We start from the raw sequence: 10,540 nt of genomic DNA on the forward strand, positions 1-10,540 counted from the left end.
TAACACTTATTGGAACTAATTCCAAAGAAAGTATGTAGTATCAAAATCAATTGTTTCATTTTTTCCTTTGGCCACTCCAGGCAGTTCTCAGGTGCTATTCCTGGCTCTATGCTCAGAAATGTCTCCTGGTGGTGCTTGGGGGACCGTATATTGTGCCAGAGATTGCACTCTGTCCACAACATACACTCAAGGCAAGCATTTCACCTCCTGGACAATCTCTCCGAACTGGAGCAATAGCACAGGGGGTAGGGTGTTTGCCTTGCATGAAGCCGACCCAGGTTCGATTCCTCTGCCCCTATCAGACAGGCGACAAGCTACCAAGAGTATTCAGCCCTCACGGCAGGGCCTGGCAAGCTACCTGTGGTGTATTTGATATGCCAAAAACAGTAACAACAAGTTTCACAATGGAGATGTTATTGGTGCCCGCTTGAGCAAATAGATGAACAACTACAGTGCTATTATCTCTCCATCCCAAAGTCTTGACCTGAGGGTGGGGTTTGTTATTGATTTGTTTCCCCCTTTCCCTCCCCCAGAAAACCACTTTGTAACTTGCCTAGGGCAGAGCTTACTATCTGTTTATTAAGGTTTTTTGTTTGTTTTCATTTTACTGCAGAGTGCATGCATTTTTACATATGCACATAATCACAGCTATGTAATAAACACCAATTTAATTCCTCAAGAAGGTGATTAAGTAGAATGATGAGATTGTGTTTTTGTAGAACTCTGGAGGTGGAGGTGTTGGATTGCTTATTTGTTTGTCTTTTACAATTGCTTTGAGTAAAAATACTCAAACTCTTTTTTTTTTCTTTTTGGGTCACACCCGGTTCTGCACTCAGGAATTTGGGTCACACCCGGTTCTGCACTCAGGAATTTGGGTCACACCCGGCTCTGCACTCAGCCAGGGGTTACTCCTGGCTCTGCACTCAGGAATTACTCCTGGCTGTGCTCAGGGGACCATATGGGATGCTGGGATTCGAACTCCGGTCCTTGGCCGTGTGCAAGGCAAATGCCCTACCCACTGTGCTATTGCTCCAGTCCCCTCTTTTTTAATGTTGATTTATTCTAGTAAGATGTAAGGCGATAAAAGGGCTCCTAGAATTTCTGGTCCTTTTTAAAGCCACTGAAATCAGGGCCTGTAAAGCTGGTCCTTCTCTTTGCTAGAATTTCTTTTTTTTTTCAATTATTTTTGTTTGTTTGTTTGTTTTGTATCCTTTTGTCGCTTTTTAAAAAAAATTTTTTTTATTAGTGAATCACCGTGAGGTACAGTTACAAACTTATGAACTTTCATGTTTGCATTTCAGTCATACAGTGATCGTTTACATCCCTCCACCAGTGCCCATTCTCCTCCACCAATGTTCCCAGCATCCCTCCCACCACCCCCACTCCAACCCCCACCACCCCACTCTGCCTCTGTGGCAGAGCATCCCCTTTTATTCTCTCTCCTTTGGGGTGTTGTAGTTTGCAATAGAGGTATTGAGTGGCCATCCTGTTCGGTCTATAGTCTACTTTCAGCATGCAGCTTTCAACCCGAGTGGGTCCTACCAACATCCTCTACTTGGTGTTCCCTTCTCTATCTCAGCTGCCTTCCCCCCAGTATGTGAGGCCAATTTCCAAGCTGTGGGGCAGACCTCCTGGTTTTTATCTCTACTACTCTTGGATGTTAGTCTCCCATTCTGTTACTTTATATTCCACAGATCTTTCTATGTCTGTCTCTCTCTTTCTGATTCATTTCACTCAACATGATACTCTCCATGTTGATCCACTTGTTTCATGACTTCATCTTTTCTAACAGCTGCATAATATTCTATTGTGTAGATGTACCAAAGTTTCTTTGACCAGTCATCTGTTTTTGGGCACTCTGTTTTTTTTCCAGATTTTGGCTATTGTAAATAGTGCTGCAATGAACACACAAATGCAGATGTCATTTCTACTATACCTGTTTGCCTCTCTGGGATATATTCCTAGGAATGGTATTACTGGGTCAAATGTGAATTCAATTTCTAATTTTTTGAGAATCGTCCATATTGTTTTCCAAAAGGGCTGAACCAGTCAGCATTCCCACCAGCAGTGAAGGAGAGTCCCTTTCTCCCCACATCCAGATGTGGGCCAGTCTTTGTGGTATGAGATGATATCTCATTGTTTTGATCTGTATCTCCCTGATGATTAGTGATGTAGAGCATTTTCTCATGTGCCTCTTAACCATTCGGATTTCTTCTTTGAGAAAGTTTCTGTTTATTTCATCACCCCATTTTTTGATGGAGTTGGATGTTTTCTTCTTGTGGAGTTCATCTAGTGCCTTGTATATACTTGATACGAACCCTTTATCGGATGGGTATTGCCTTTGTTCCTGTACCATGCTGTTTTAATTATTACTGCTTTGTAGTATAGTTTGAAGTTGGGGAGGTTGATTCCTCCCATTTTCTTTTTCCCAAGAATTGCTTTAGCTATTCATGGGGGCTTATTGTTCCATATGAATTTCAGAAGTGTTTGCTCCATTTCTTTGAAAAATGTCATGGGTATTCTTCTAGGGATCGCACTGAATTTGTACAATTCTTTGGGGAGAATTGCCATTTTGACAATGTTAATTCTTCCAATCCATGAACAGGGGATATCTTTCCATTTCCTTATGTCCTCCTTTATTTCCTGAAGTAGTGTTTTGTAGTTTTCTTTATACAAGTCTTTTACCTCCTTAGTTAAGCTGACTCCAGGGTACTTGATATTTTGTGGCACGATTGTGAATGGGATTGCTTTTTTTCATATCTCTTTCTTCTCTCTCACTATTTGCGTATAGGAAAATCATGGACTTTTGGGTATTGATCTTATAGCCTGCAACTTTACTATACAAGTCTATTGTTTTTTATAGTAATTTCTTGGTAGAGGTTTTAGAGTTCTCTAATATAGTATCATATCATCTGCGAATAGTGAGAGCTTGATTTCTTCCTTTCCTATTTGAATGCCCTTAATATCTTTTTCTTGCCAAACCGCTATTGCAAGTACTTCCAGTACTATATTGAACAGAAGTGGAGAGAATGGGCATCCTTGTCTCGTCCCTGATCTTAGAGCGATGGCTCTTAGTTTTTCTCCATTGAGGATGATGCTTGCCATAGGCTTGTGGTAAATGGCTTTGACTATATTGAGGAAAGTCCCTTCTATACCCATTTTGGTGAGAGTTGCGTCGCTTTTATGGATCACCCCTGGGGTAATGGTCAGGGGTTAATCCTAAACTCTGCACTCAGAATTATTCCTGGTGGTGCTCAGGGGACTATATGAAATGCCTGGGATCCAACCGAGGTAAGTGGCATGCATGGGAAACACCCTATCTGCTGTCCTTTTTTTTTTTATTATGGATGATACAAACACTTTGAATTACCATAGTATTTTTAAATGGGATGTGGCCTCTCATTCGGCAGATAAAGGCCAGGTTGCCTTCCATACCCCAGGGTGCCATTCAGTATCTATATGGTAAGATTGCAGAAAGTATTTCTACCTCACACCAGTTCAGCACCCACCTTGTAGATTCTCATGCTTTATCTGCCCCAGGTATAGATGTCCCTGGCATTGTTGATGTAGAAGTGTCTGCTCCTTGCAGCAGAGACCTACTCATAGAATTGTGCAGGACAGTCAAATCATAGTAGGTGAACTCCAAAATTAAAGATAACCATAAAGTGACAAGAGAGCACTTTCTGAAAATATCCCATTATTTTATTATCCCACTAATAATTTTATTATCCCACTAATAAAAATGTAGGCTAGGCTTTGAGGGCCTAGAGTGATAGTATAGTGGGTAGGATACTTTATTGCACATGGCCATCCTGATTTTGATCCCCAGCATCCAATATGGTACCCTGAGCACCATCAGGAGTGATCCCTGAGTGCAGAGCCAAAAGTAAGCCCTAAGCATTGCCAGATGTGGCTCCAAAACAATTAGGTTTTAGAAAATGGTCTCAATGTTTTTGTTTTGTTCCATGGTTTGGGGTTGGAGAGATAGTTCAACAAGCTGGAGCCCATGTTTTCTATGCAGGGTATATATGTTCAATCCCTGACACCACACAGCCCTCTGAGCACCACCTGGTGTGAACCCTCCCCTGGCAAAAATTTGATAAAATAAGTAACATGATTTGTCTTAAGACTGAGTTTGACCAAGTTAATTCTTTTTGTTTATTTTTTGCTTGGGGTGTAGGGAGGGGGACACACTCCTGTGTTGTTGATGTTCAAACTTACTCCTGGCTCTGTGCTTAGGGATCACTCCTGACAGCTCACTGGACCATATAGGATAAAAGGGATCAAATCTAGGTTCTTCATATAAAAGGCAAGCAGCCTACCACCCTACCCCACTGTACTGTTATCACTCAGGGTAAATCATTTTACATACAATCGTTCCTCAACTCTAAATGAGTATCCTTTCAACCCTATCTTTTAGCCATCTTGGAATATTTGTCTCTTGTAAGCAAATTGCTTAAAGGACATTCATATCAAAAAGAGTAAATCACAGTGCTAAGTAGTCTGAATACTATCTTATAGCTTAGACTGCCTGCAGTGTGGAAAAATACCTTTATCAGCAAGACAGCTCTCTCCCACTGAGCTATAATTCCAGTATCTTCATTTCAAAGCAGGGGCTCAGCTTTATGTGATTATGTAGAGGTAATTGTGATTATGTATAGACAGTTCTGATCATTTATTGTAATATAAGTGAAAAAATATTTAAGTTTCAAAAATTTTATTTGCAACTTTATGAAAAACAGGGCCCCAGGTTCTCCTAGTCTTGTCCCTGCTTCAGTGGTCTTAAGGAGTGCATTTTCAGGAACAGACCAGAGGTTGAGGGAATTTGAGGCGAGATGGGTGATTAGAAAGTTAACATGTTGTCAGCATAGGAACATGTAAGACATCTGTCTAGTGGAAGGCATAATTATGACAACTGAGAGTAAAGTATTGCAGCATATTATTAGAAAGGGTTATATCAAGATTCCAGATGGATCAGTAAGAAAAACACAACCAATTAAAAAGATAAGAAATAAGCCACAAAGCAGATAATTCACAGAAGTACAGATAACTGACAAAAGTGCATAGTTTAGTGTCTACTTATAGTAGAACTCTTTTTTAAAGTGTAAATAGGGAGCTGGAGAGATAGAATGAGATATAAGGCACTTGCCTGGACTGCGGGATCTGCTAACCCAGGTTTAATCCAGTCCTGCAACAGTCTTGGTACCCCCACCCACCCATCCCCACTCCACACCTCCAGGGTCGCTACTAAGCACAGAGCCAGAAGAGACCTTTAAGCAAACCCCCCTCTCCCCTCACCAAAAAAAGAAAAGAAAATGTAAATAATCATGAAAAAGCAGATTGGCAAAAACTTAAGATGATGAAATTATTCAGTTTTGTCAAAGGTGTCAAGGAAACTATTCAAGTGTTAAGTAGTCCTTCCTTTTTCAGAGGGCAATTTGATGATTGTTATCAAATTTATGAGGTTGTTTTGAGTTGGAATTCAAAACCATAATTAGGGACTTTTAATTTTCCGCCTTAGAAAATGGTTGACTTCAAGCCAACAGTCAGTGTAGGAAAGAGCATCAGGAGGGAAAAGGCATCCAGACTTATTAGCTGACTCCTAATTACTAGAACAGCAAGACAGCTGCCTGTACTGACCCCAGTGAGAGGGATTCTTGGGGTGGGGGGCAGAAGAGGGGGCATGCAAGACACTGCAACTTAGAGAAGCTTGCCCAGAGCTCTTGTTCAGTGGACTACTGACCCACTGACCATCCACCTTGCTGATGAACCCCTTCCATGAGAAAAGGGCCATGCTCCACCTACCTTTCCATCTCTGCAGACACAGTTCTAATTTACACGCAAGTCACATGACTACAGATTTGGTATAAACTTTACTCTGAAAGCTCATTTTACTCATTAGTAATTCTTAACACTGTAGATTAACACTATTGCTTCTCATCTCAAATGATTTAGAAGCACTCCCCATGAGATCTGTCACTTTTTAGATTTTTTTAAAATATAGGATTGATCCTTAATAGATAGCATGGCACTTGTGAAACAACACTTATTTTTTTCCTCACTGTATCTTCATGTTTAGGAATTTACAATTAAGAGGGAAAAAAGATTGTTTTCTACGGGACTTCCAAAGCAGAGTACAAGGCAGAGGCAGTACAATGAGCTAAGTGATATGTACGCATTTTTAAACTTATGGGCTATCAATTTGTGTTTCTTTTGAACCAGCATTTTATTTTCTAGGTATTCATATTGTAGAAATAATTCTACTTAAATAGAAAATTATGTATAGGGATAGTCATAACATCATTATTTATAGTATTTGAAAACAGAGCAAAAGTGTCCATCAGAGCATAAGCATAGAAAATTATCCTGTACCCTGTGGGATCTTCAGAATCTGAACAAATAATTAAACAATCATCAGATTATTAAGAAAAATTAATAAGAGTGTGCTTGTTCATAACATGTATACCTGCTGTATACAGACATGGAATAGACTCAATAAAGATGAGTATTTCATCACATGGTTTTAGGTACTATCTTTAAATACCTTAGCTAAGGCTGAGAGGGCATCAGGAAGTAAGGAAGGCCAGTTCATGAGTTTGCTAGGGAAAGCAGAGTAAACAAAGAAATACAAGTAACGAGTGACTTAAGCTCTCCCTTCTCTATTAAAAAGATAAGCTCTTCTCCTGGAAGAAGACCTTAGGACACTAGTTTACATCTTCTTCAAATCAACTGCTATTCTGTGGTCAGGGTACCTTCTGTGAAACAATGTTTTGCCAAAAACAATGCTATTTTCTGGATACTTGTTGACATCAGAGCCACTAAAACACAGAATCTTTTGAATTTGATTGTGAGTGCATATCTGATGATGCACTCACTGTAGCACATAAAAATCTTGCTCACTATCTGTCCTCAGAATTCATGACTGGATTTCCTTCTGACTTCATTTTCAATCTTCTTCTTTTCCAGGAGCTATCTTCTTTGGACATTGTCCTCAGTGCACAAGATAAACACTGTTTTGTCTCCATTGACTCTAAGAGATCAGTCTTAATTCCTGAAAACAATATTGGACATTCAAGTTAAAGTCCAGTATTGTAGTCAGTTTCTTTTTTTTTCTAATTTTTTTTAATTCAGTCACTATGAGATAGTTATGAAGCTGTTCATGATCAGGTTTCAGTCGTACAATGATCCAACACCCAGCCCTCCACCAGTGTCCATTTCCCTGTAGTCAGTTTCTATACAGTCTAACATAGAGAAAACTTTCAGCAAAAGATTTCCTCCTACATTTGTGCCCGCAAACATATTGCCTTGAGAAACAAAAATACTTATTAGAAGTTTTCACATTTTGGTGGTGTCAGAGAGAAACAAATGTTTCTATTTTACTCACAAAAAGAAACAATGTATCTGATTCTGCGGTCACTGCTCAAGCATTGGGAAATCTTTAGAACCTGGGAAAAGAATAATAAACCCCAAACAAAAATTCATTACAAATTAAATTCATGCTCATTATTTCATTAAGACCCATGTAGAAAATCAGTCACAATCTGAAATGTTAAAGACTCCAGTTTTTCCATAAACTTTGCAGGTTCTTATTTATAGTTCCAATGTAAACCTGTGTCCTCAAAAGCTTCACAAAGTTCTTTTCTGTGATTTCCCCTAAGCTCAAGATGATTAAAGTAAATAGTATTTTCTATAAATTTCAAGGTATTTGCAATGGTCATGAAGATATTGTAGTGCAATTGATAAGGCAATTTACTCAATTTGTGTCATATTTTAGAATAATAGCCAAAATTAACAAGCTCGTGTAATTTTTAGGACATATCACACATTTTTGTATACCTATTAATAGTCACATGTCTATTAATAGTCACATATGTTTAGAATATGAAAGATTCCTCTATATGTAACAACACATCCCATGAAATGTTTTTTTCAATTGAATCACTGTGAGATATACAGTTACAAAGTTGTTGATGATTGAGTCTCAGTCATAAGGCTGTTCCAACACCCATTCCTTCACGACTGCACATTTCCCATCACCGATGTCACTAGTTTCTCTCGCACTGCTTTCCCTTGCCCTGCTCACCCCTCACCCCCACCCCCCACTGCAGCCTGCGTTTATGGCAAACACCACCCGCCCCCCTCTCTCATTTTCCTTTTAGGCACTGTGGTTTAGGGTACTGTTACTTAAAGGGTGTCATACGTATAACTTTACCTCCTTTCAGCACTCAGTTTGTGCCCAGAGTAATCATTTCCCACTACCACTGTCATAGTGGCCCTTTCTCTGTCTTACCTGCACTTCCTTCCCCCTTGATGGATGCTCCCTACCATGAACCAGTCCTCCTACCCCTTTCTACTGTCTTTGAGTATTATTTACACATTATAGGCTTTTTTAAAATCCTGCAAATGAATGCAGTCATTCTATGTGTGTCCCTCTCCCTCTGATTTGACTCAGCATGATACTCTCCATGTCCATCCATGTAGAAGCAAATTTTATGACTTATTTTACCTAATAGCTGTGTAGCATTCCACTGTGTAGAGGTACTATAGTTCCTTTATCCATTCATCTGTTCTCCAGAACTTGGAACTTCCCATGAAGTTTTAATATAGTTAAATATCACTGTATCATTGTCACTGTCATCCATTGATCATCGATTTGCTCGAGCGGGCCCAGTAACGTCTCCATTCATCCTGGCCCTGAGATTTTAGCAGCCTCTCTTTACTCTTCCTTCCCAATGGTGTCACATTAGAGGCTCTTCAGGGTCAGGGGAATGAGACCCATCATTGTTACTGTATTTGGCATATGAATATGCCACTGGAAGCTTGCTCTTGGCAGGCTCAGGGGATCATATGTGATGCTGTGTATTGAACCTGGGTTGATGGCATGCAAGGCCTTACCCTCTGTACTATCACTCAGGCTCCTCAAAATTTATTTTTTTGTAAGTTTAAAATGACATAATTTAAAAATTTTATTATTAATTTATTTATTAATATTAACTGTTAGATTTTCTCACACATAAAGGAACGGGCAGAGGAACCCAAGTATGCAGGACCTGGGGCTGAGATCTCCAAGGCTGCTCAGATCAGGACTGGGCCTCTTCTACTCAGATTCCCCATTTTCCAGTAGCTAGGCAATCACACCCAGAAACTGCCCCCCGCGCCGTGTAATAGTCAAATAAGACCTAATTTATATGTATATCTATTTTCACAGTAAGGCTATCAATTTTTATAAAGTTCTTTAATACTTCATATATATTTTTTCTTTTTATCTAAAGGAATTAATTTCTTCTTAGAATTGTGATTTTCAGGCAATATTTCCATTCATAATAGAATGGTTTATGGGTGAGAGAGAGATGAATCAGTGAGTTTTGAGGCATGTTTTGCATGCAGGTGGTCCAGGTTTTATCCCTAGCACAGAACAGTCCACAAGCCATGCTGGGAGTAGCCCTTGAATGTGGTCCCCAGAAAAAATGAAACAAAAAATTTTAAATAATTAAAACATTACTTTGAAATAGCAGTTTATTGCCAAAGCTTTAAGGTGTGATATATATCACTGTCACTGTCATCCCTCATCGATCTGCTTGAGCGGGCACCAATAATGTCTTCATTGTGAGACTTGTTGTTACTGTTTTCGGCATATTGAATACACCACGGGTAGCTTGTCAGGCTTTGCCGTGCGGGTGGGATACTCTCGGTAGCTTGCCGGGCTCTCCGGGATGGAGGAATCGAACCCGGGTTAGCGGCATGCAAGGCAAACGCCCTACCTGCTGTGCTATCACTCCAGTCTATGAGACAGTCACCTGTCAAAAAGATTGGAAATGAATATTGGTGAGTGATAAGAAGGAAAAAGATCTTTGGTTCACTATAGGTGGGACAATAAATGGTGCAGCCTCTACAGTATGGAGGTATTGGAGATTAGAAAAATACAAATTTCTTATAATACAACAAATTTCATGTGATACCTCTCCAAACATCTATTTAAAGAATATGAGAACACTAATTCAAAAGGATATTTGCACCCTTGTTTGTTCACAACGCATTATTCAAAACATGGAATCAACACAAATTCCCATCGACAAATGCACAGAACAATGTTGCTTGTATATTCAATGCTACACTACTTTGCCATTAAGAAAGATGAAATCATGCTTTGGGGGTAAAATATAGGAAATTTCAGGTAATTGTGTCAAGTGCAGAGTAAGGAAATTAAAGGCAATGACTAGATGTATACTTCACTTGTGGAATATGAATAAAGTGAATGAATTGACAAAATAATTTTTTATCTCTGGATACTTCTGATAACAACATTTTTCCTGGAAGTGAGGAGGGCTGCACCTGGCGGTGCTCAGCGCTTATTCCTGGCTTTGAGCTTAAGGATCACTCCTGGTGGGCTTAGAGGTCATACGGGGTGCCATGGATAGAACCCAGGCTGACTATGTGCAAGGCAAGCACCCTGCCCACTGTACTATTGCTCTGGCCTCAACACGACCTTTTACAAAAGTGTATGACTCACTATAAAAAAAAATTTAATGCAAAAGCACTT

The sequence above is a fragment of the Sorex araneus genome, chromosome 2 (genome assembly GCF_027595985.1).
Source record: "Sorex araneus isolate mSorAra2 chromosome 2, mSorAra2.pri, whole genome shotgun sequence".
NCBI lineage: Eukaryota > Metazoa > Chordata > Mammalia > Eulipotyphla > Soricidae > Sorex > Sorex araneus.